Source organism: Lissotriton vulgaris, chromosome 12 (genome assembly GCF_964263255.1).
Source record: "Lissotriton vulgaris chromosome 12, aLisVul1.2, whole genome shotgun sequence".
NCBI lineage: Eukaryota > Metazoa > Chordata > Amphibia > Caudata > Salamandridae > Lissotriton > Lissotriton vulgaris.
The window spans coordinates 444,906,830-444,933,447 of record NC_141700.1 but is presented as its reverse complement, the minus strand read 5'-3'; positions in this window follow the sequence as shown (position 1 = coordinate 444,933,447).

Below are 26,618 nucleotides of genomic sequence, written 5' to 3'. Positions count from 1 at the left end.
AAGGATTGGATGAATACATTTGATATAGTTGTAGAATTAATTATTATTCTGAAAGCTCCTGGAATATCTATTAATGGTTCTAAGTTCTAACGCCAAGTAACTAAATCTCTTAGTTATTGCAATTCATTGAGGTCATTTTTGTTTTGTCTTGTTGATGAAATATAAAGATAGTATGAATGTAAACAGCTGAATATAAGCTTTCCAACTATCCCGGGTTAACGATCAGTAGCACTTCATCATCTGCTATTTCTTCAATAGTATGCTATATATTTAGTGAGCCTATTAGTTTAGTCTTTAGAGCATAAAGTAAAAAATGCCAAGGACATACTTTCAATCAGTCTCCAAGCCAATACTTGATGCTCCATTAATGTTGAAAATAGATGTATTTTCTTCTGTATTATGTGTATCTCTATATTTCCTTTGAGGGGAAGCTGATAGAATGATTAGATGAATCAATTGCATATAGGTGAAATTGTTATTTATTGCTAAAACACATGGAAAAAATGTTAATGGTTCTAAGTTCTAACACTAAGTATGAAAATCTCTTTTGTATTGTAAGTTTTTTAAAGTCATATTAGTTTCTTCATGTTGATATTATATATTTATAACTTCATGGTAAACCTCTGAAATTAAGCTTTCCAAATCTCCAGGGTTAACTATCATTAGCACTTCTTCATATGCTGGACTTCCAGGAATTTGTGCAAAATGGCCTTTTAGCTCAGATGGTTAGAGCGTGGAGCTAATAACGCCAAGGTCACAAGTTCGATCCCTATACAGTCCAAGTTTAATTGTTTGAAAAAAGATTATTTTTCTTGTGTCTCATTTTTGACTGTTTATCACCTTGGATCAAACGCTGCTGGGAGGATTGGATGAATACATTTGATATAGTTGTAGAATGAATTATTATTCTGAAAGCTCCTGGAATATCTATTAATGGTTCTAAGTTCTAACGCCAAGTAACTAAATCTCTTATTTATTGAGATTTATTGAGGTCATTTTTGTTTTGTCTTGTTGATGAAATATAAAGATAGTATGAATGTAAACAGCTGAATATAAGCTTTCCAACTGTCACGGGTTAACAATCGGTAGCACTTCATCATCTGCTATTTCTTCAATAGTATGCTATATATTTATTGAGCCTATTAGTTTAGTCTTTAGAGCATAAGGTTAAAAATGCCAAGGACATACCTTCAATCAGTCTCCAAGCCAATACGTGATGCTCCTTTAATGTTGAAAATAGATGTATTTTCTTCTGTATAATGTGTATCTCTATATTTCCTTTGAGGGGAAGCTGATAGAGTGATTAAATGAATCAATTGCATATAGGTGAAATTGTTATTTATTGCTAAAACACATGGAAAAAAATGTTTCTAAGTTCTAACACTAAGTATGAAAATCTTTTTTGTATTGTAATTTTTTTAAAGTCATATTAGTTTCTTCATGTTGATAATATATATTTATAACTTCATGGTAAACCTCTGAAATTAAGCTTTCCAAATCTCCCGGGTTAACTATCATTAGCACTTCTTCACATGCTGGACTTCCAGGAACTTGAGCAAAATGGTCTGTTAACTTAGATGGTTAGAGCGTGGTACTAATAACACCAATGTCACAGGTTCGATACCTGTACAGGCCAAGTTTAATTGTTTGAAAAAAGATAAATTTTTCTTGTGTCTCATTTTTGACTGTTTATCACCTTGGATCAAACACTGCTTGAAGGATTGGATGAATACATTTGATATAGTTGTAAAATTAATTATTATTCTGAAAGCTCCTGGAATATCCATTAATGGTTCTAAGTTCTAACGCCAAGTAACTAAATCTCCTATTTATTGCAATTTATTGAGGTCATTTTTGTTTTGTCTTGTGGATGAAATATAAAGATAATATGAATGTAAACAGCTGAATATAAGCTTTCCAACTATCCCTGGTTAACAATCAGTAGCACTTCATCATCTGCTATTTCTTCAATAGTATGCTATATATTTATTGAGCCTATTAGTTTAGTCTTTAGAGCATAAAGTTAAAAATGCCAAGGACATACTTTCAACCAGTCTCCAAGCCAATACTTGATGCTCCTAAGCATGGGCGAATTTTGCGGATCTCGCGTTCGCGAATTTTGCGGATTTGCGGATTCGCAATCCGCAAAATCCGCGAATTCCCGCGAATTTGCGGATTTTTTTTTTTTTGTGTTCGCCCGTGTTTCTGCCAGTTCGCGAGGGTTTTTACAATTTCGCAATTTGCGAACTTACCTGTCGGGTCGCAAGTTTTGCGAACTTGTTGTTTCTACATGTCCAGCCTGTTTGGGACACTCTTCTTCATCACTGCCACTCTCTGTCACCACTGCCACTCTCTGACTACTCATGCCACCCTCTGGCCCACCCATGCCACCCTCTGTTTCATCACCACACCCTCTGGTTGTCCAGTGTACATTATTTTCGGCAAAGCAAAGCACACCTTCCCTGCCTCAAGTGACCTGAATTAATTTGGGGCTGATTAATGTGTCACAGAATATTTTTTTAGCTGGCACCTGCTGTGAGAAGGTGGCCTGATATGCAGTGCTCACTATTCTAGTGAACACTATGTATCAGTCCAGCAACCCTTATTGATGATTGGTTGTAAGTCAACCTTATAGACCAGCTATCCTAGTAGCGTGGATACGAGCAGTCTAAGGCTAAAGACTCGAGAGGGCGTGTTAAGCCAGCTGTTTACCACACATATACCCCTTGAATACCAAGTGAAAGGACACCACACAAGTGTTATGAAAATAAACAGTTATTTATTTAAAGATCACAACAGCCCTGTACTCTTTATGAGGACAGGGTACTAAGCACAAACCAAAACTCTTACAAAAATACTTAAGTTAGCACAGTATATACAAATGCCCGAGGGGCACGGAAAACCATATACTCTGAAAGTGGAATGCGAAATTCCTAGCAGGTAAGTACAGTACTAATAGCTTTTGGAATCGCTAGGACTTGACTAGGGAATCGTTAGATTACTTCTAGGAGGCCTAGGGGACTCGGGTGCAGTGTGTGCACTCTCACGCGAGATGCGGGACAAAAGTCTATGGTAGCTAGGAAATAGAAAGTTAGTGTTCTCGGGCGAACCCGACCTGGTAGGGAGAAAACGAAAGTAGATTCTGACCCTTGGATAGTGAGGCTATGCTGGGGCACCGAAATGCCGAAGTTACCTAGCCCAGGGGCTGCAGCTGCATAGGTCTGAAAAGACGTCGGGAATCCTCGTAGACGGACCAGGAGCCGGAAGAAAAGATGCTGGCCGGTGACCAGTGAAGAAAGTTCAGTTGGATCCAAGCCTGGATCTCGAAGATAGATGACACCTGAAAGCAGAGGGGACCAAGTTCGAGACTACTAGCCAGTAGTCAGTGGGCACCAGGAGGGCACCGGATGGTAGCCACCTCGACAAGGTGAGTGGGTGACGCTTGACTCGAAGATCTCACGGACCAGGAGGCGTTGTCGGCGACCAGGATGGAGGATCGAGCTGTCCCACGAAGATAGAAGCTGTCGGCGTCGCTGGACCCAGGATTGGGCAACAAAGCCTTGGCAAATTCAAGCCCACGCGGTGGACCTAAAATGGCGTCTGGAGTGGACCAGGAGGGTCCGGGGTGCCTCTCTTGAAGAAGGAAGCAAGGGCCAGCCTGGAGCAACCAGACCAGCAGTCGTGAAGTCGTTGGGCATCGTTCAGGAGGCCACAAGCCAGCCGGCTAGTAGCCAAACAACGCGGTGCACAGCAAACAGCAGAAGGGCCCCACGCAGATCGTGGAGATGCAGGGGGGCTGGCCTTGGGTGCTGGAGCTGCGCAGGGTCGGGGCTTCTCGGACCCCAAAGCACTCACCAGTGGAGGACACGGTGGGCTTGCAGTAAAGATGTCGTGCAGTCTTGGCGATCGTCGGTCCCTTGAGGTCTCGTCGCACTCACGGTTCTCAGCTTGGCTGTAGAGGTGAGTAGAGGTCAGAGGTGCCAGGGAAGCCGGGTCTCGTCGAGCTGGGTCGTCGGATTCGTGATGAAGGACTTGCAGCAGACCGCAGTGTTCTTTAGGATGGTGCCCGCTTGATGCAGGGTGACTACTCCTTAGCCACAAGGGAGAATCTTGAAGAAGAAATCGTGAAGTCCTTTCGAAGAAAGTGGTATCTTGATTCCAAAGATGATCTAATTTTAACAGGGGGCCCGCTCCCATCTTTATACTAAAAAAGGGGGCTGACCCGGTGACTAGGTCCTGCCTATGGGTGGGACTAGGTGGGGGGTGGTTACACCCCTCAGCCATGCCGGACTTCCCCAGGCCAGGGGCTGGTGTGCCCCTGGAACTGGTTCAGACCGGCCTATGCGTAGTGAGCACCGGGGTGCCACTCAGCAGTCACCTTCCTGTAAAGCCCTGCCTACCCAGGATACACAAAACCATGTCTGGGACGGTGCTAGCACCGCCCCTGACAGGAAACCCTTTGTCCAGGCTCCCCTCGCTGGAAGGACTCCCAGCTGCAGGGGGTCAGACTCGTGTCTGTGGTGGCAGCATCCATTTTGTGGAGCTGAGGCTTCAGTTAACTTTAACCGGGGTTCACAGTTACATACATGTCGTGTCCCTCTAGAAGGGTGGAATGCTAACCCCGTCGCCAGAATTGGCGAGGGGTTAGTATTCCAATTCGTATGACACCTTACTCGACATGTTTTGATAAAGCAATACCAAAGATAGCATTTAACCGCGAGGATTATAATGCACTTAAGAGTATATGGTATGCGATATCATGGAACAGCTATTAGGACTTGATTCCGCAAGCTGCAGACAGGCTCAGCTCATGCCAGAGCACCATCTCACACGATTCCAAGCACTCTGCCTTCAGGATTGTCAAGGCCTGCCATAGGAGTGACTGATAGGAATCTGTGTGTCCATTTTAGGGTTAGGTATAGGGATACTACACCTACAGCAAAGGGTGATTACACGACTTTGCCCCAGCTGTCATGCAGCCAGTTGTGTCAGATTTAGGAGGCCAGCCAGGGGTGGCATAATACATGCTGCAGCCCCTGGCAGCCCTGGGTACACCTATGCCCTGAGTTACAGGGTCTGATAAGGTGGCCCAGTACCAATTGGTAGATGCACCTAGGGTACATGAGGTAATTTAGAAAGAGAACAGCCAGGCTGTGGGTCTGATTGGCAGGCCCACAGCCAGAGGAAGTCGTAAACCAGTGAAACAAAAGCAAAAAATCTGGGTGATCATAGGATTGCAGACCCTACTCTCCTACATGACCCCCCCCCAAACTTTGGGACAATAAGCTAACCTTGACCAGGTGAGTCTTCTTGTTCTAAGTGGAAATATCTGGAGAGCCCATCGGCATTGCCATGATCAGTACCAGGTCTATGTTCCACTGTAAAGTCCATCCCCTGTAGGGAAATGGACCACCTAAGCAGTTTGGGGTTTTCACCCTTCATCTGATTTAGCCACAAGAGGGGCTTATGGTCGGTCTGAATCTTGAAGTGAGTGCCAAACAAGTATGGCCTCAGCTTCTTCAGGGCCCAAACCACAGCAAAGGCCTCCCTCTCAATAGCTGACCAATTCTTCTCTCTGGGGGTCAGCCTTCTGCTTATAAAAGCAATGGGCTGATCCTGACCATCAAAATTCAGTTGAGAAAGAACAGCTCCCACACCCAACTCAGAAGCATCTGTTTGGACAATGAATGGTTTGGAGTAGTCTGGACTCTTAAGGATAGGTGCTGTGCACATGGCCTGCTTTAGGTCATCGAATGCTTTTTGACAGCCTGCTGTCCACTGAACCTTTTTTGGCATTTTCTTACTTGTCAGTTCGTTTAATGGTGTCACAATGGAACCATAGTTCCTGACAAACTTTCTGTAGTATCCAGTCAGGCCCAAGAAAGCTCGAACCTGAGTCTGGGTGGTTGGAGGAGCCCAGTCCCTGATTGACTGTATTTTGCTCTCCAGTGGCTGAACCTGGCCTCCACCTACAAGGTGGCCCAGGTATACAACCTGTGTCTGCCCTATCTGGCACTTGGTGGCCTTGATAGTGAGGCCTGCTGCTTGCAGGGCCTCTAACACTTTCCTCAGGTGGACCAGGTGATCCTCCCAGGTGGAGCTAAAGACAGCAATATCATCTAGATATGCTGCACAGAAGTCATCCAGCCCAGTAAGGACTTGATTCACCAACCTTTGGAAGGTGGCAGGTGCATTTTTCAGACCAAAGGGCATTACCACAAATTGATAATGCCCACCAGGGGTTGAAAATGCTGTTTTGGGCTTGGCATCCTCAGCTAACCTGATTTGCCAATACCCAGCTGTTAAGTCAAATGTACTTAAGTAGTTGGCAGAAGCCAATCTATCTATAAGTTCATCTGCCCTTGGTATTGGATGGGCATCAGTCTTAGTGACTGCATTGAGACCCCTGTAGTCTACGCAAAACCTCATCTCTCTCTTACCATCTTGGGTGTGAGGCTTTGGCACTAGAACTACTGGACTAGCCCAAGGGCTATCTGAGGGTTCAATGACTCCCAATTCCAACATTTTCTGCACTTCAGTTTTTATGCAGTCTCTAACATGATCAGGCTGCCTGTAGATTTTACTCTTGACTGGCAGGCTGTCACCAGTGTCAACCTCATGGGTGCACCAATTGGTCTGACTGGGTGTCAGAGAGAACATATGTCTGAAAGACTGAAGAACCTGTTTACAGTCTTTCTGCTGATGTTCAGAGAGGCTGCCACAAAAGACAACACCATCTACTGACCCATCATCAGGATTCTGAGTGAGCAGGTCTGGGAGAGGGTCACTCTCTTCCTCCTGTCCCTCATCTATGGCCATGAGCAAGCTCATGTCCTTCCTGTCGACATATGCTTTGAGCCTGTTGACATGGAGTACCCTGTGGGGACTCCTGGGAGTTCCAAGGTCCACCAGGTAGGTGACCTCTCCCTTTTGCTCAAGAATTGTGTGGGGCCCAGACCATTTGTCTTTGAGTGCTGCTGGGGCCACTGGCTCCAACACCCACACCTTCTGTCCAGGCTGATAAACAGTCAGGACAGCCTTTTGGTCATGCCAAGCTTTTTGAAGTTCTTGACTGGCCTTAAGGTTTTCTGATGCCTTCTCCATATACTCAGCCATCCTGGAGCGGAGACCAAGTACATAGTCCATTATGTTGGTTGCAGGCTTTTTGAGAGGTCTCTCCCATCCTTCCTTCACCAAACACAAGGGGCCTCTCACAGGGTGCCCATACAAAAGTTCAAAAGGGCTGTAGCCAACCCCCTTTTGTGGGACCTCTCTGTAAGCAAACAGAAGGCAGGGCATCAGGACATCCCATCTACGCCTGAGTGTTTCAGGTAGTCCATGAATCATCCCTTTTAGGGTCCTGTTGAACCTTTCAACAAGCCCATTGCATTGTGGGTGATAGGGTGTAGTGAATTTGTAATTGACACCACACTCCTTCCACATAGCAGTTAAGTAGCTTGACATGAAGTTTGCACCTCTGTCAGAGACAACCTCCTTAGGGAAGCCCACTCTGGAGAACACTCCAACTAGGGCCCTTGCCACCACAGGTGCTGTGGTGGTCCTAAGTGGAATAGCTTCAGGATACCTGGTGGCATGATCCACTACCACCAGTATAAACTTGTGCCCTGATGCTGTCTGGGGTTCCATTGGACCAACAATGTCAATCCCCACTCTTTCAAAGGGCACCCCCACCACAGGCATTGGTATAAGGGGGGCCTTTGTTGTGCCACCTGACTTACCACTGGCTTGGCAAGTGACACAGGAGCGACAAAACTCCTTGGTATCCTCATTCATGTGAGGCCAGTGAAAGTGTGAGACAAGCCTGTCCCAAGTCTTTGTCTGGCCTAAGTGACCTGCTAAGGGAATCTCATGGGCCAAGGTAAGTAGGAAACCTCTCTGAGACAAGGGTACAACCAGCCTCCTGGCCATGCCAGGCTTGGGGTCTCTTGACTCAGTGTACAGGAGTCCATCTTCCCAGTATACCTTGTGGGTACCTGTGGCGTTCCCAGCAGCCTCAACAGCAGCCTGCTGTCTGAGGGGTTCAAGAGAAGGGCAGCTTAACTGGTCCTTCCCCAGGTCTTCCCTTGAGGGTCCCCCTGAACCCAAGAATTCAACTTGATCAAGTTCAAACTCTCTGGGCTCAGTTTCCCTCAATTCCTGTAGGTCAGCCTCCTCTGAGACTTGATCCTCAACCTGGGGCAAGGGGGAAGGCACAGCCTTAACCCTGCTGCTCCTTTTCTTGGAAGGTGTCTGGTCCATTGTTCCAGGATCCAGCACCTGTTCAGTGGGGCATTTTCTGGCCTGTGACCTGGTCACAGCAAACACATGTGCTGGCAAGCCTAACATTTCCAGATGAGTCCTCTGCTCCACTTCTGACCATTGTGATGACTCCAAATCATTGCCCAACAAACAATCCACTGGGAGGTCTGAACTAACTACAACCTTCTTTTGGCCAGTTACCCCTCCCCAGGAGAAAGCTACAATTGCCATACTATGATTGGTAGTGACATTGCTTGCATTGGTCACCAGGAATTCTGTACCTGGCATGATCTGTCCAGGGTCCACAAAGCCAGGTGTCACCATTGTGACACTGGCACAAGTGTCCCTATAGGCCTGAGCCATTTTTCCATTAATGAAAGGTGTCTGTCTGTATTTGCCCAAAGTATTGGGACTTATGTCAGGGGACATATCCATATCCCCTGTACTGACAAGGACAGCCTGAGTGAGGGTGCCAACTAAGTTGTCACTCCCCTCAGAACCCAGGGTTAACCCTACTAAACCCTTGGGAGGTGCACTACCACTGCTGGCTGTACTAGGGGGCACAGGTGCCTTAGGGGCTGCAGTGGCAGGAGTCTGCCCTCCTCCTTTCTTGGTGCACTCACTAAACCAGTGAGTTTTACTTTTACAGTATTGGCACCACCTTTTAGATTGGCCTTCTTTCTTCTTTTGGGGAGCCTGACCCCCACCCTCTTTGGGTTGTTGGGGACCTGTCGAAGACTTCTGGTCATTTTGTTCCCCTTTTGAATCTTTACCCTTCTGGTCTGCTTTCTTCTGACCACCTTGATTCTGGCCCTGGTTCTGTTTAACTCTTGTTCTAACCCATCTGTCTGCCTTCTTTCCCAATTCTTGGGGAGAGGTCAGATCTGAGTCAACAAGATGCTGATGCAACAACTGGTTCTGACAATTGTTTAAAATGTGTTCTCTCATCATCAAATTGTACAATCCTTTATAATCAGTAACCTTACTGCCCAGCAACCAGCCCTCAAAAGCCTTAGTGGCACAATCTACAAAGTCAGCCCAATCTTGAGACTGAGTTTTCTGGGTATCCCTGAACAGCACCCGGTACTGCTCAGTGGTTAGGCCAAACCCATCAACCAGTGCACTTTTCAAGACTTGGTAATCATTAGCATCCTCTACCCTTGTGGTGAGGAGCTTGTCTCTTCCTTTACCTTCAAAGGAGAGCCACAAGATAGCTGCCCACTGACTTGGGGGAACACCTTGCACAGTGCAGGCCCTCTCCAAAGCAGTAATCCATTTGTGGATGTCATCCCCTTGCTTAAAGGGGGGCACTATCTTACCAAGGTGTTTTGTATCAAAACTCCTTTCCCTATTGCTAGGTACAATGCTGCCACCAGTGGGGACTGTCCCACTCAATTGTTGCTCTCTAGCAAAGGCAAGCCTTTCTTTGGCCAGGGCAAGTTCTTCCCTTTCAATCCTCAGATTGGCTGCCTTTTCTTTAGCTTCATACATTCTCCTCTGGGGAGATGTCATTCCCCTTTGAGAGGAACGTTGAGAGCCATTGGTATGAAGGGATCTGTTAGAGCCTCTTGATAGAGATCTAACTCGTCCATTCCCCATGTTAAGCTGACCTGAGAGTGGCCCCAGGGCTCCCCTAGAGTCCCTCTCATGTCTGCTTAAGTTGGTCCTGGTTAGTCTGACGACTTCTACCTGTCCCTGGTCTGCCTCACCCCTAGACTCCAAGTCATCATCCTCATCATCAGCATCATCTGCTTCCTGATGTGGAGGGTCCTGGTTATCAAAGGGTCCCTGTACGGAGGGCATATTGCCTTCTGAAGTAGAAGGGTCTGGGTTACCAGCCCTCCTTGCATCATGAGTCTCTAAGAGACCAATCAGAAAAGCAGTTGTGGGGTTAGACCCCTGCTTAATCTTCCTAGAGGTACATACTTGTCGTAACTCATGGAAGCTAAGCGCAGTATACCTTGAAGGGATGACCTGTGGAGGGTCAACTGACACAAGGGGAGACTCAGTGTTTCCTCCTGTGACCGACATACTGCTTCTAGTGTGGTGTAAGTGATGCACCTACCTACACTATGTGTTACCTACTGGTCCCTTGCTAGAGTTGCAGCCAAGGTGTGCTAAGCCTTGAGGAGCTACAACAGCTGGTTCAGTAGAACTCAGAGTATTCTAAGCTTTAGTTATATGTACCTAACAGTACTTATGTGATCTTTCAACAAGATATTCTTAGGATACGTGTGGTAAAACAACAGCAAGCTCAAATCCCAACCGCTGCTCACCAATGTGAGAAGGTGGCCTGATATGCAGTGCTCACTATTCTAGTGAACACTATGTATCAGTCCAGCAACCCTTATTGATGATTGGTTGTAAGTCAACCTTATAGACCAGCTATCCTAGTAGCGTGGATACGAGCAGTCTAAGGCTAAAGACTCGAGAGGGCGTGTTAAGCCAGCTGTTTACCACACATATACCCCTTGAATACCAAGTGAAAGGACACCACACAAGTGTTATTAAAATAAACAGTTATTTATTTAAAGATCACAACAGCCCTGTACTCTTTATGAGGACAGGGTACTAAGCACAAACCAAAACTCTTACAAAAATACTTAAGTTAGCACAGTATATACAAATGCCCGAGGGGCACGGAAAACCATATACTCTGAAAGTGGAATGCGAAATTCCTAGCAGGTAAGTACAGTACTAATAGCTTTTGGAATCGCTAGGACTTGACTAGGGAATCGTTAGATTACTTCTAGGAGGCCTAGGGGACTCGGTGCAGTGTGTGCACTCTCACGCGAGATGCGGGACAAAAGTCTATGGTAGCTAGGAAATAGAAAGTTAGTGTTCTCGGGCGAACCCGACCTGGTAGGGAGAAAACGAAAGTAGATTCTGACCCTTGGATAGTGAGGCTATGCTGGGGCACCGAAATGCCGAAGTTACCTAGCCCAGGGGCTGCAGCTGCATAGGTCTGAAAAGACGTCGGGAATCCTCGTAGACGGACCAGGAGCCGGAAGAAAAGATGCTGGCCGGTGACCAGTGAAGAAAGTTCAGTTGGATCCAAGCCTGGATCTCGAAGATAGATGACACCTGAAAGCAGAGGGGACCAAGTTCGAGACTACTAGCCAGTAGTCAGTGGGCACCAGGAGGGCACCGGATGGTAGCCACCTCGACAAGGTGAGTGGGTGACGCTTGACTCGAAGATCTCACGGACCAGGAGGCGTTGTCGGCGACCAGGATGGAGGATCGAGCTGTCCCACGAAGATAGAAGCTGTCGGCGTCGCTGGACCCAGGATTGGGCAACAAAGCCTTGGCAAATTCAAGCCCACGCGGTGGACCTAAAATGGCGTCTGGAGTGGACCAGGAGGGTCCGGGGTGCCTCTCTTGAAGAAGGAAGCAAGGGCCAGCCTGGAGCAACCAGACCAGCAGTCGTGAAGTCGTTGGGCGTCGTTCAGGAGGCCACAAGCCAGCCGGCTAGTAGCCAAACAACGCGGTGCACAGCAAACAGCAGAAGGGCCCCACGCAGATCGTGGAGATGCAGGGGGGCTGGCCTTGGGTGCTGGAGCTGCGCAGGGTCGGGGCTTCTCGGACCCCAAAGCACTCACCAGTGGAGGACACGGTGGGCTTGCAGTAAAGATGTCGTGCAGTCTTGGCGATCGTCGGTCCCTTGAGGTCTCGTCGCACTCACGGTTCTCAGCTTGGCTGTAGAGGTGAGTAGAGGTCAGAGGTGCCAGGGAAGCCGGGTCTCGTCGAGCTGGGTCGTCGGATTCGTGATGAAGGACTTGCAGCAGACCGCAGTGTTCTTTAGGATGGTGCCCGCTTGATGCAGGGTGACTACTCCTTAGCCACAAGGGAGAATCTTGAAGAAGAAATCGTGAAGTCCTTTCGAAGAAAGTGGTATCTTGATTCCAAAGATGATCTAATTTTAACAGGGGGCCCGCTCCCATCTTTATACTAAAAAAGGGGGCTGACCCGGTGACTAGGTCCTGCCTATGGGTGGGACTAGGTGGGGGGTGGTTACACCCCTCAGCCATGCCGGACTTCCCCAGGCCAGGGGCTGGTGTGCCCCTGGAACTGGTTCAGACCGGCCTATGCGTAGTGAGCACCGGGGTGCCACTCAGCAGTCACCTTCCTGTAAAGCCCTGCCTACCCAGGATACACAAAACCATGTCTGGGACGGTGCTAGCACCGCCCCTGACAGGAAACCCTTTGTCCAGGCTCCCCTCGCTGGAAGGACTCCCAGCTGCAGGGGGTCAGACTCGTGTCTGTGGTGGCAGCATCCATTTTGTGGAGCTGAGGCTTCAGTTAACTTTAACCGGGGTTCACAGTTACATACATGTCGTGTCCCTCTAGAAGGGTGGAATGCTAACCCCGTCGCCAGAATTGGCGAGGGGTTAGTATTCCAATTCGTATGACACCTTACTCGACATGTTTTGATAAAGCAATACCAAAGATAGCATTTAACCGCGAGGATTATAATGCACTTAAGAGTATATGGTATGCGATATCATGGAACAGCTATTAGGACTTGATTCCGCAAGCTGCAGACAGGCTCAGCTCATGCCAGAGCACCATCTCACACGATTCCAAGCACTCTGCCTTCAGGATTGTCAAGGCCTGCCATAGGAGTGACTGATAGGAATCTGTGTGTCCATTTTAGGGTTAGGTATAGGGATACTACACCTACAGCAAAGGGTGATTACACGACTTTGCCCCAGCTGTCATGCAGCCAGTTGTGTCAGATTTAGGAGGCCAGCCAGGGGTGGCATAATACATGCTGCAGCCCCTGGCAGCCCTGGGTACACCTATGCCCTGAGTTACAGGGTCTGATAAGGTGGCCCAGTACCAATTGGTAGATGCACCTAGGGTACATGAGGTAATTTAGAAAGAGAACAGCCAGGCTGTGGGTCTGATTGGCAGGCCCACAGCCAGAGGAAGTCGTAAACCAGTGAAACAAAAGCAAAAAATCTGGGTGATCATAGGATTGCAGACCCTACTCTCCTACACCTGCTTCCTTAGTGCGCCCTGATTAGTGATCTTTTGCACTTGCTAAGTGCTTTCATTGTTGCAAAATTAGTTACAACACCTGCCCTGCCCCAACTGACAATAATGAATTAGGGTATAATTAATGTGTCACTGAAAGAATTTAAAGTTCCAGCCTGGCACCTGCCTGTCTGCTCCTTTAGCTGTAAATCAGGACCTTTGTGGCATACAGTTAAGGTCAGAGCAGGGTCACACAAAATAGTTGCAAGCAGGCAACCGAATTCTGGAGGGCCCCCTCAGGAAGCACTACAAAGAATCGTTACAAATCATGAGGTTGACCTTTTGCACCTGCTCATTGCTTTTGCTTTTGCTGAAATCGTTTTTCGGTTTTTTCGCGCTATTCGCGGGGCGCGGCGTCGTGCGAAACCGACCGCGGAAGCCGCCAATTCGTGCGAATGAGCATTTTATTTTTTTGCGGCTTGTTGTTTCGCGAGTTTTTTTGCAGTATTCGCGAGCCGCTTGCAGCGCAACACGCGAATTTACCCCAAGGTCAAGTACGGGCGCGGCCATTTTGTTTGCGTGACGTATTTCCGTTTCCGCCCGCTATGTATAATCTCGCGCAGTAAGCGCATTGCGAGTAGAGGTTCGCACGAGATCGCGCGGGAAATCTAGAGGTTCGCACGAGATCGCGAGGAAAATCTCGCGCGAACTTACTTTCGCGCTCGTGAACGGGCGCCGGCCATCTTGTTTTTCATTCATTTCCTGTGTCTGGGCATGGTGTTTAATCCTCTTGGTATCTTTGCCATCCTTTGCTTGTTTTCAGTTTTTTTTTTACGATTTTGCTTCTTATCTATCCCTCTCTTTTCCTAGCTGTATATTTTTGTCTTTTCTGCTATTTTTCTTTACTTTTAAACTATTTTTTTAAACTCTTTTCTTTTCTTCTTCCCTATCCTATTCTTTCTTAATTTTCTACTTCTTCCTACCTTACCTGCCCAGACCATGGTCAAGCCAGGTGCCGTGAAGCTGCCCAGGCACTTGAGGGCCGCAGCGGCGGCGGGGAGTAGTGCTGGACCCAGTGCCAGGACAGCATGTGGGAGATTGAGGGGGGAGCAGGTGACGCGACGGGAGATATTCAGCCCGGAGGAAGTGGGCGCGCTTGTCTACTTCGTCCAGCGCCGCCTGCCCAGGACCATCGCGGGAGGCGGCAGGATCGCGGCCGGCGGCTACAACATGCGGGAGCGCCGGAAGCGGTGGGAGAAGGTGTGCTGGGCCATATCCCACCTCTACGGGGTCCAGCGCACCTACAGCCAGGTCACCCATCGCTGGACGGACCTCCTGGACCGCGAGCGTGACCTGCTGGACCAGCTCGGCTTGGAGATCCCCGGGCTTGGTGAGTAGTAGTAGCCATTTAATCACTCACTACTATGATGTTTTCTCCTGCTCTGTGTTGTTGTATTGCAAATATTTGTTTTTTACATGGAGCAAGCCAATAATGCTGCTGATGACGATTACATTGTAGTTAAATTATATTTCAAAATCTTCTGTGCATTTCAGGTGCACTGCTCTCCTTCTCAGTGGCGTTGCTACTATGCTTATTTGTTTTCTATTTCGTGGTCTCATTGGCCTGAGTAACTATTATGTATGAGTGTACTTTACAGAACTGCGTAATGCTAGACACTAGGGGGCAGATTACATTTACAAGCCCCTTGCGCCACGTTTACGTTGCCTTGCGTGACGCAACAGCGGCGTAAACGTGCCGCATCCCTGCGAGTCATTTACAGCATGACGCATCTAGGGAGATGCGTCACGTTATAAAGCCATGGGCCTGCACCACAATGGGTGCGTTCCTAGTACGCAGGGTGGGCGGTCCAGCGGCTGTGCGCCTCGCAAAATTGCCTGCGTGAAATGTACAAGATTTAACGCAGGCACTTCTGCGACGCTGCTACGTCAATTCAATTCCTTATGTCTGCTCGAAGCAGGCGAAAGGACTGACACAGCATGTTAAGTATTGGGTGGCCCTGAGCATTACTTGAGTTGCATTGCGTTGGCGACGTGACTCCAGCGATGCGCCGCTCTTACGTGACGAGATGCGTCACGCAAGTGCCTACCCTTGCGCCAGGGCGCGCCGCATTGTAAATGAGGCACATCTGCCGTGTCGCAAGGGTAGTTTTGCGTGACGCATTTGATCTGGCGCATCTCTGGAGATGCGCCAGAACGCGTAAGTAAGTATGCCCCTAAGGGGCAGAATTGCAATTACCGTCGCATCCCTGCAAAGTAGCAGGGATGCGCCATTAATTGTGCGGCCCGCTACCACCACCAAACATGGTGCGCCGTATTTGCAATGTGGCGCACCATGGGCCCAAAACGTCACCAAAGCTTTACTGCTGGAGTTGCGTCGCAACGATGGCGCAGCTCCATCAATGCTCTGGGGTACCCTATCTCCCCAATGCTGGGTCAAGCCGTACGTCTGCTTCAAGCAGGTGCAGGGTTTGTGTGACGCATCATTGTCCTAAAGGTGACTGATTGATATTTTGTAGATTTCCCTCAGCCACTATTAGGATGTGTTCCAGCGCAGGAATGCCCTCCCTTGCGCCGGAACGCCCCCTGATGGCGCAGGGCTTTATAACGGGATGCATCTCCCAAATGCGTCACGTTGTTATAATATTATACGCCGCACCATGGCGCCCTTTTTTGTTTAGCTGCTGCGTCACAAAAGTCACGCAAGAACGGCGCAAAAGAGCCGCAAGGGCTTAAATCTGCCCCTTCCTTTGTAACCCTGACAATAAGAAAAATAGTGGCGGTGGATTGATAGTTTGACTATTTAAATGACTGGTAATGTAGCAGGCAACTGTTAGTGTTGTCACTGATCTGACTGAAATCACAATGGAGTTTGTCTGTCACTTTGCGTCTTGCCTGCGGACTGCGGACTGCCAGTCCTAGGTGAACGTTTCAGTACTTTGTTTAGTGAGTTACGTGACTTTCGAAGTCACAGGTCCGCAAATAAATGAAAAGTAACCATAATCAATATAATTTCGCGGAAATATTTTGTTATTGTTCTTTTGAAATGTTTGATTTGGTTGACATTGACAAGCAACAATCATCCATGTTTTCTGTTCTTTCTTTCATGTTGTACGTCAGCTCCCCCCAGGGGCGAGAGGAGGACACAGGAGCAGCAGGCGGCGGATGCTGTTCAACAGCGCCAGGATCGGGCAGGCGAGGGCTCCTCTGCTGGCCCCAGTAAGTTTTCATTTTAGACTAGTACCTATTTTTCCTAGCGTTCCTCATTTGACTTTTTTCAAAATTGTCTTTGCTCTTCTTGTAGACTGTATCTAAATTCTTATCCTGCCTCTACTATGACTCCCTGTGGTATTACTAGATTATTCTTATTAGTCTGTCTGTGTAGCTAACTAAGATTGCACGGTTGGCGAAACTCCCATGATTCTAGTCAGCAATAGCTCTATCAACTTAGTGCAGTCCTCTGGGATTGTCCATAATGTCTTTTGAAGTGTTCTATCTGGACTCATGCTTGCAAAAATTGCAAAACCTTTGGCTCAGTCACTCTAGTCTGGACCAAAAAACACAGATTGTATTTAAGTTTAAAAGCTTTATTAAAAGTAAACACATTTATTAAAATGAAGTCATAATAAAACTAAACGTTTAACTGATAATGGAAAAGTGGTTAGTGCTGACGATTAATTGAAGACATTTCTTGTGGTCGAGCCGAGCTCTCACCTGGTTTCAACTTGATCTTGTTGTTAGAAGTCCATCTTCTGTCTGTGTGGAGAAAAATGGTGCGTGTTAAAAAAACAGCCTTCATCAGTTGTGCCAAAAAGTGCAGCAAGACAACCTTCCCTGGAAAAAGGGACATTTTTTTTAACTTTAACGTAGACAGTCACAAATTACATTGTTTTCACATGTCTTCATTCCTAGACCAAATACTAGTGACTAGTGAGTGCTTTATTCTAACATTGTTAAATGTACTTTGTAGGTGGAACATCTGGTGGCGGGGCCAGTGTGGAGGTGGTGGTGGTGCTCGACACGGAGGCGGAGGCCGATTCTTCAGGGGAGGAGGCGGCGGCGGCGGCTGTGAGAGTTGAGACGGTGGTGGTGGCGGCCAGAGGTAAGCTCTTATATATTCCTTACTTATTGAGATTGAAGACTAGCTGGGAAGGCAAGAATATGAGATGCATGGCTGGGTGAATGATGAAGCAATGATGGGTGGAAGGACAACAGCCTGGGTGGGTGACACAGAAACTGTATGTGTCCATATACCTGGATCATGCTACTATCTGACTCTTAGATAGCATATGTGTATCTAGAGCAGGGGTACTCCTAGTACGGCCCGCGGGCCGGTGGTGGCCCGGCAAGCCTTCCTTGGCGGTGCGCAGACCTTGCAGACAATCACTGCTCCCCCGGCCCCCACAGAGCAGAGGCTTTTTTGTATTTCACCTGTTAGCGCCCCTGCATCTCCACTCTGACAATCACTGCTCCCCCGGCCCCCACAGAGCAGAGTGGAGATGCAAGGCCACAAAGAGGTGAAATAGAACAAAGCCTCTGCTCTGTGGGGCCGGGCAAGCAGTGATTGTCAGGGTGGAGAAGCAGGGGCGCTAAAACAAACAAAGCCTCAATAATATGTTAATGGTCTTTTAAAGACCTGTTAAGTACTTTGGTGTTGTTGTCTGTGTGTGCGCGTTGAGGAAGCGGTCTCAACCCGGGCTGAAGGCTGACACAGATAGACACACACACAGTGAGATGACAGAGGGGGAGGGAGAGGGAGGGCAGGAGGGAGAGAGAGATGGAGGGAGGGCAGGAGGGAGAGCAGGAGGGAGAGAGATGTATGTAAATGCTGGGTCTGGTGGCTCGGTGGATGAGGGCATCTGCTGCAGGGACCTGTGTGCAACCTCATGGTCACAAGTTATCGTTTTGCTTTAGCCCCGCCCCCTCTGACTCCGCCCCCACCAGTGCGGCCCTCGGCCCCAAACTACACTGTAAATGTAGCCCCTGAGAGAAAGTTTGTGAGTACCCATGATCTAGAGAGAGTAGACGGTCAGTGGATGAACTAAGTGTAACTTTGAAGAGCATGTAACACTGCACCCGCACGTCCGTTCCAGTGTAGGAAAGGCAAGGAAAAGAACTTTTAATTTTGTCCAAATACTACCATAAATAGTAGCAGTAGTTTGTATTGCAAGCACTGCATAGATCCGGTTATTATGGTGGCCACTCCCTACCTCTCTTAATAAGTTTAGTAGTACTCAGTCATTCATGTGTGGATGTATCACTGGTCACTCAATAAAAAGCAAAGCACCTAAAGTCATCCCATATATAAGCAAAAACATCCCATGTGAAGTGATAGATAATCAGATTATTTATCTTCTTCAATTTTCCATTTCTAGTACTCATTTCCACTGTAGGGTGAAAGTTAAATTAATTAAGCAGTAGCCCTTGAGTTGTAACAGAGTATTCTCAGTGCCACCCGTAATAGAAAAGTAAGAGCTTCACCACCTGCATGTACTGGACGGGTACAGTAACCCAACGGCAACGCAAGTCTAGGTCACTCCTCATGGCGTGCGTCTCTTTTTCTCGGGTGCAAGTTTACTGCGCTGGCATTATGCCGGCTTGCAGAAAATAACGTACCAATTTTCCAAAACAAGAGATAAGAAGAAGAATAAGACTGGTGTACTTTCATAGTCGACTCCAATGGAAGTCCACAGTGCTCGTAGAATTTGTTCCTTAAACTCCCACTAATGTTAGAGCAAGGATGAAGAAGTGTGAGGTTAGATAGATACTGGCCTCAATAGTTATGTAATGCGCTTGCAAGTTGCTAGTTGTACTGCAACACAAATTTCTGCTGAATGATTGAGTTAATCTTAAAGATCATTGGTTACAGACTATGTCTTTCTTTCTTCATATAGGTTCTCCTTCCAAACAAACAAGGAGGAAGGAGCTGGCTAGAGCGGCCCGGCAACGGAGGATCGAGGCCACTGTTGCGGAATATCGGCGGCTGGTGGCCCTGGAGGACGTGGAAAGTGTGCAGTCGACAACTACAACAACGTCGTCTGCATCGGCCTCCGTGGCCCCACGGGCTGCCACCCAGCACAGTGGTCCACCCAGACTGAGCCGGGCTGCCAAAGGCAAACGCCACCGCCGAGCAGCAAGGCCAACAGCTGCCTCTCACAGGCATTGCACCTGCAAGGCAGTGAAGGCACGCCTGCGCCGCACTACACTGATGGTGTCCCGCCTTCAGCAGGAGCTCGCCTTGCTCCGCGAGGAGCATGATGCCCTGGCCCAAAAAGTTAACAGCATCCACCCATAGTGTCCCTTGCCCCTTTTTTAGAGACTTTTGGGGGGTGGGAATTGGGAGTTGGGTTTTTGGGGACTTTTGAAGGACAATCGTTGGGGTTAGGGAGGGTCTTGTGGGAGATTATTTTGTTAGGGATATAAATATACTTTTTCAAACTTTATCTGAGCATACCTGTTTTTTACTGCTTGCCTGGTGGGTGGGGGTTTAACGTTGACTGTTTTCCTGAAAGTTTAGTTCCATTTTCTTCCTTTAAGTGTAAATGCCCAAATGTTTTCAACACTAAGTGCCTCTCACAGACTAAGTGAAGTGAATCCAAGAGTCCTAGGACTTTAGTAGTACTACCTTCAGTCTCTCGTCTCTCGTACTAATACTCCATTATACCCCCAAACCACCAAACGCTTATCTTACCTGTAATTTGTGTTTGAAAGTAGGGCTAGACCCAGGGCTGGCTCCACGGGAAACACCGAATAACGTTGGCAATCTTGGTCGGATAAAATTTCCTCATAGCGGTGGTACTAGGGGTGTGACACAGTGGCAGTTGCATGCCTATGAAAAAAAAGAAAATGAAATCTGGTTTGTCCTCCTGAGCAATTCAACGGTACAACTGAGAATATAGCAGGTGACAGAAGTACAGTAGAGCAGTGCCACATTGTAGCCTAACAAATGGTAAAGTATAAGTACTAATTCGGTTGAAGTTCTTTCACATTAGCAATGGTTCTTTGTCAAGCAGAGTAAGAATATATCCTCGGATTTCTTCACCAGCCTGTTGCTATCACCTTATCCTCCCCACCCAGCAAGTGTGTGGATTTATTGCTGTAATAATAATTTAGTCACACATCAATCAAAACCACACAGCCCGGGGGAAGAGGGTTAGGGTTTGAAAAATGGATGGGTACGGGGGTTTTTGGGAAAGGTTTTGGGAGACAAGAAAAAATAGCACAGCATAGACAAACTATTGTGAACATAAACAAATCTTTGGGTACAAACCTATCCATCAATCTTTGAAAGTGCATGCACTACTGCATGCATGTCAGTGAAAAGTAAGAGGCACATTCGACAACTGTGGAAAGAAAGAATGCGACAGTACAGGGCCTGTGTGGAATTATTGATAACGATATTCAACATAAGGTCTCTGTAGCCAGATACCCGAGAGCCTTGCTGGTCACTATAAATCCATTCACAACAACACTCAATGGGGTTGGTCTGGAAGGTGTCAGGTTTACTCCCCGTGATCCAGTCGATGCAAATATGGTTCCACCTCCAAATGTCACCAACACCCAGAAGTGTAAACACAGGGTGTTCGAGCCATTAGGCGGGGGAGAAAAATAACAAACTAAAATAAAAAATGTGGGATGGGTAAAGGTAGGGTCAGCAGGGAAAGGATACCTGTAACAGAAGACAAGACAGGCATCAGTGAAGTGCTGTCCTAACATACAAGGGTACTCTCATATAGTCTCACTAAATAACCAAGGAAGTAGACAAGTACCTGAGCACCAAGAAAACATGACCTTGGATAGGAAATACTATAGCCCTTCTGCCACAATCTGTGAGGAAGGCCTAAGAAACACATAAACATATAGTTAACGAACACACTCCTGTCGCACCAAACACACTCGCGTTATACTAAGACATCAAACCCACTACTCACAACATACCACAAACATGGTAGAGGACTCAATGTACAAAGGGGGTTCCAAATAGTCAAAGCAAAGATGTATGGTCCAACAAAAAGGAAGAGGGAAACGGTAGTGTGTAGGAAGCAAGAACTACAACACTGCGCTCTCTAAGTAATGACCCAGTAGAGAATCTTTGGTGAAGGTCAAACAGAAAAACGTAGTTGCTGTTGCGACCACCACTGAATTCTGCCAACAACACACCCCACGGTGCACTACACAAAGAGAACTGGGGTAGCCTGTAGTTACCTCACTACATGCCCAGTTATGGAGGTCCTTTGAAATACACAGTTATACAACGGAGACGCGTAGTTGTCCTTACTACCGCGCTCCGTTTTAATAGTACAAAAACGATCCCCGATGTGAACGCTAACACGTGGTATAGACCGCCACTGTGCTCCGCCACACACAATTCAACCAAACAGGAATTCATCAAAGCTAGAATTCTGTTAGAAAACAGTCACAGAACCTCCCTTAACAATCCGTTCAGGCAGTAATCAGCTGACCGCACGGGCGGCCGAAGAGTTTAGAGCGGCTTTACCTGAAGACGCGTGAAGTCCGTCTACCGCCAAGGACAGAACACGGAAGCGCTCCCCACTGAGCCTCGGGGGGGGGGGGGGGAGGTGATAGTCCACAGGAGACACGATAGAAAAGCATGCAGAGCGTCCGCTCTCATGCCGGTGCAGAACAGAAACCAGAATAACGCGCAACAGGAAGCGTGTCTGTTCCCCAGATAAACTTCCTGCAAGTCTCCCGCCTACTCATGGGAAATGTAGTTTCATAGTACGGTAGGCGCTTAGGGGCTGCGTAACCTGACAGAAGGTATAGTAGATAGAAAAGGAGAAATTGCTTTTTTTCTAGGTGTCCCCTCACTCACCAGGGTTGCCCCTTGGTGACATGCTTCATCATTGGGGCCATCCCAGTCCTCTACGGCCTGGGGCGTGCTGCGACTTGCGAATTACGTAGGAGCACTTACAAATGACTATGTGTGGTGCAGATGTGATAGTGGAGTGGACTAAGTGATGTGTTAAGGGATCAATTTAGAAGCCTAGAGAGAGCCAAGAAATGCAGTCACAGTCAGAGAAAAAGGCAAGGGATACTGTATGTATGTGGTTGTAGTGGTCCTGTTGGAAGTGGTAAGTAAGTTGCCTGCAGAAAAAAAATCCTCCTATTAGCGGCACTCCTCCATTGCAGCCGACGCTTCGTCCATCGATGTTGGTCACCAGAAGACACCCTGTAAAAAAAAGCACAGCATAGACAAACAATTGAACATAAACAATTCTTTGGGTACAAACCTATCCATCAATCTTTGAAAGTGCATGCACTACTGCATGCATGTCAGTGAAAAGTAAGTAGTACATTCGACAACTGTGGAAGAAAGAATGCAACAGTAAAGGGCCTATGTGTAAATTATTGATAACGATATTCAACATAAGGTCTCTGTAGCCAGATACCCGAGAGCCTTGCTGGTCACTATAAATCCATTCACAACAACACTCAGTGGGGTTGGTCTGGAAGGTATAGTAGATAGAAAAGGAGAAATTGCTTTTTTTCTAGGTGTCCCCTCACTCACCAGGGTTGCCCCTTGGTGACATGCTTCATCATTGGGGCCATCCCAGTCCTCTACGGCCTGGGGCGTGCTGCGACTTGCGAATTACGTAGGAGCACTTACAAATGACTATGTGTGGTGCAGATGTGATAGTGGAGTGGACTAAGTGATGTGTTAAGGGATCAATGTAGAAGCCGAGAGAGAGCCAAGAAATGCAGTCACAGTCAGAGAAAAAGGCAAGGGATACTGTATCTATGTGGTTGTAGTGGTCCTGTTGGAAGTGGTAAGTAAGTTGCCTGCAGAAAAAAAATCCTCCTATTAGCGGCACTCCTCCATTGCAGCCGACGCCTCGTCCATCGATGTTGGTCACCAGAAGACACCCTGTCCACTGCCTGCCTGATGCTGAATTGTGGCTCGCTACTGTGAAGCCTGACTCCATCCTTTTTTCCCCATTGCAGAGACTGAAACCCGGCCTGTAATTATTCAACGAAAAACAGGAAGTGATATAATATTACAACACCACTGATAAATAAATATAAGGTATGTAGGCTGTGGAGTGCAAAAAGTCACAATTTGATTTTCCTAGTAGACAGTACAATATTTTTGAAAGTGCGTACTCTGAGTCACCTTTTGAAGGATAAATAAGTATGGGCAAATTAATGTAGCGGATCTTGCCCCTCAAGCTAGGTGTACTGTAAACTGTGTTTTAGAACAAAATTAGATCTTCCTAGCAGTGCTCCCACCCAGACCCTTACTAAAGCCAGTCGCAAAAATGTAGAAGACCCCCAATCAAATCTCAAAAAACAAGGCCTAGCAGAAAACTGGTGACAAAACTTACTTTGAAAGTAAAAGTAGGCCGAAGTACCCCCTTCCTAATTACCCATTACCCACCGTGGATTGCATTCAAACCACTTGCAAGCAACCAAGCAAAAGTAGCCATAGCCAGCATCGCTCCAAGACTCGAAATCCCCCCCACTCAAACACATGCAATAGAAATACTGCTAACCCTAACAAACCGTAAGAATAGTGGCAAAGGCTTTCTTTAACTATGCCAAATCCCCCCTTTCCCACCATGGATTTTCTTCAAATGACTTGCAACCAAAATTACACATTCTCACGAGTGCTCTAAGACCCCAGAACTCAGTTGGAAAAATCTAGAACACCCCGAAACACATGCAATCCTGCTGCTAGGGCTAACCCTAACGAACCCTAAGTTACAAAAAGTGCCAAAACTAAAGGCTTTTCCGCGCGGATTTTGTCCCAACCACTTCTACCCGGTATTAGACCTTCCCAGGAATGCCCCAAGACCCGGCAACCCACCCGCCAAGAAGCATAACACCCCCAAACAGGCCAAAAGCAAAATCTCATACTTGCAATATTTCAGGGCCTTCGGTCCAAACGCGCTGCGTAGCTAGGCCATAAGTCGGGGTTGGCACGACGGATTTCCTGAAAAGCAAATGCAATCAAGATTAGAGTGTCCCAGCAGTGCTCCCAGACCACGAAACTCACCCACAAACACCAGGAAGCCCCCCAAACAGGCCCCCGAAAACGCTACATAGAGCAAAATGTCAGAAATAGGCCAAAAAAAAATCGGCCTGGATTTTGTCCCAACCACTTCTACCCGGTATTAGACCTTCCCAGGAATGCCCCAAGACCCGGCAACCCACCCGCCAAGAAGCATAACACCCCCAAACAGGCCAAAAGCAAAATCTCATACTTGCAATATTTCAGGGCCTTCGGTCCAAACGCGCTGCGTAGCTAGGCCATAAGTCGGGGTTGGCACGACGGATTTCCTGAAAAGCAAATGCAATCAAGATTAGAGTGTCCCAGCAGTGCTCCCAGACCACGAAACTCACCCACAAACACCAGGAAGCCCCCCAAACAGGCCCCCGAAAACGCTACATAGAGCAAAATGTCAGAAATAGGCCAAAAAAAAATCGGCCTGGATTTTGTCCCAACCACTTCTACCCGGTATTAGACCTTCCCAGGAATGCCCCAAGACCCGGCAACCCACCCGCCAAGAAGCATAACACCCCCAAACAGGCCAAAAGCAAAATCTCATACTTGCAATATTTCAGGGCCTTCGGTCCAAACGCGCTGCGTAGCTAGGCCATAAGTCGGGGTTGGCACGACGGATTTCCTGAAAAGCAAATGCAATCAAGATTAGAGTGTCCCAGCAATGCTCCCAGACCACGAAACTCACCCACAAACAGACGGAACCCCCCCTAAGAGCACCTCAAAGGCAAGCAAGTCATCAAAAACACAAAAAAAATTCCGCCTGGGATTTGGTCCAAAACACTTTTATCCGGTATTAGAGCTTCCCAGCAATGGCCCCAGAGCCGTCAACCCAGGAGAAAACGAGTAGAAGACCCCAAAACAGCCAAAGAGCAAAAGTACAAAAATGGGGACTTAGTCAATTTTTCACAAATTTCCCAAATCACTCCGCGCGCGCTCTGCAGCTAGGCCCTAAGTCCCCTCTGCCACCATGGATTTGCTTCAAACCTCTTGCAAAGTAAAGTATATATAGCCAGCAGTGCTCCCAGACCACGAAACTCACCCACAAACACCAGGAAGCCCCCCAAACAGGCCCCCGAAAACGCTACATAGAGCAAAATGTCAGAAATAGCCCAAAAAAAAATCGGCCTGGATTTTGTCCCAACCACTTCTACCCGGTATTAGACCTTCCCAGGAATGCCCCAAGACCCGGCAACCCACCCGCCAAGAAGCATAACACCCCCAAACAGGCCAAAAGCAAAATCTCATACTTGCAATATTTCAGGGCCTTCGGTCCAAACGCGCTGCGTAGCTAGGCCATAAGTCGGGGTTGGCACGACGGATTTCCTGAAAAGCAAATGCAATCAAGATTAGAGTGTCCCAGCAGTGCTCCCAGACCACGAAACTCACCCACAAACACCAGGAAGCCCCCCAAACAGGCCCCCGAAAACGCTACATAGAGCAAAATGTCAGAAATAGGCCAAAAAAAATCGGCCTGGATTTTGTCCCAACCACTTCTACCCGGTATTAGACCTTCCCAGGAATGCCCCAAGACCCGGCAACCCACCCGCCAAGAAGCATAACACCCCCAAACAGGCCAAAAGCAAAATCTCATACTTGCAATATTTCAGGGCCTTCGGTCCAAACGCGCTGCGTAGCTAGGCCATAAGTCGGGGTTGGCACGACGGATTTCCTGAAAAGCAAATGCAATCAAGATTAGAGTGTCCCAGCAGTGCTCCCAGACCACGAAACTCACCCACAAACACCAGGAAGCCCCCCAAACAGGCCCCCGAAAACGCTACATAGAGCAAAATGTCAGAAATAGGCCAAAAAAAAATCGGCCTGGATTTTGTCCCAACCACTTCTACCCGGTATTAGACCTTCCCAGGAATGCCCCAAGACCCGGCAACCCACCCGCCAAGAAGCATAACACCCCCAAACAGGCCAAAAGCAAAATCTCATACTTGCAATATTTCAGGGCCTTCGGTCCAAACGCGCTGCGTAGCTAGGCCATAAGTCGGGGTTGGCACAACGGATTTCCTGAAAAGCAAATGCAATCAAGATTAGAGTGTCCCAGCAGTGCTCCCAGACCACGAAACTCACCCACAAACACCAGGAAGCCCCCCAAACAGGCCCCCGAAAACGCTACATAGAGCAAAATGTCAGAAATAGGCCAAAAAAAAATCGGCCTGGATTTTGTCCCAACCACTTCTACCCGGTATTAGACCTTCCCAGGAATGCCCCAAGACCCGGCAACCCACCCGCCAAGAAGCATAACACCCCCAAACAGGCCAAAAGCAAAATCTCATACTTGCAATATTTCAGGGCCTTCGGTCCAAACGCGCTGCGTAGCTAGGCCATAAGT